Genomic DNA, 398 nt, shown 5'->3' on the forward strand with positions numbered 1-398 from the left:
TTTTTCATTCATATTATAATTTTATTTTACAGCTTAATGAATAACAAAACTAACTTGTTCCTAGGACAAATCCTAATTTGTCATCCCCTTTACGATAGTAGGCTAGTTCCCTATGGAGTGAAGTTTTCAACCTGCAAGGATTTACGACTAATTCTTGTAAAACAGATCCCTCATATTATGCTCTAACCAGCCACCTAACCTACCAAACACACATTGCCAATGTTTTCTGATATAGAGTACCTCACATCTTCAATTGAAGTCTGAACCAAATAATTATACAACCACCTTGATACAACACTCCTCAAATTTTTGATGATTTCAGCTCTCATGAAATGAAATGAAATAACTTTTTATTTATGCAATTAAATTAAAATCATTACAAAATATAATATAAACAT

Source organism: Halyomorpha halys, unplaced genomic scaffold, assembly GCF_000696795.3.
Source record: "Halyomorpha halys isolate HHAL.00 unplaced genomic scaffold, Hhal_1.1 Scaffold1095.1, whole genome shotgun sequence".
Classification (NCBI taxonomy): Eukaryota; Metazoa; Arthropoda; class Insecta; order Hemiptera; family Pentatomidae; genus Halyomorpha; species Halyomorpha halys.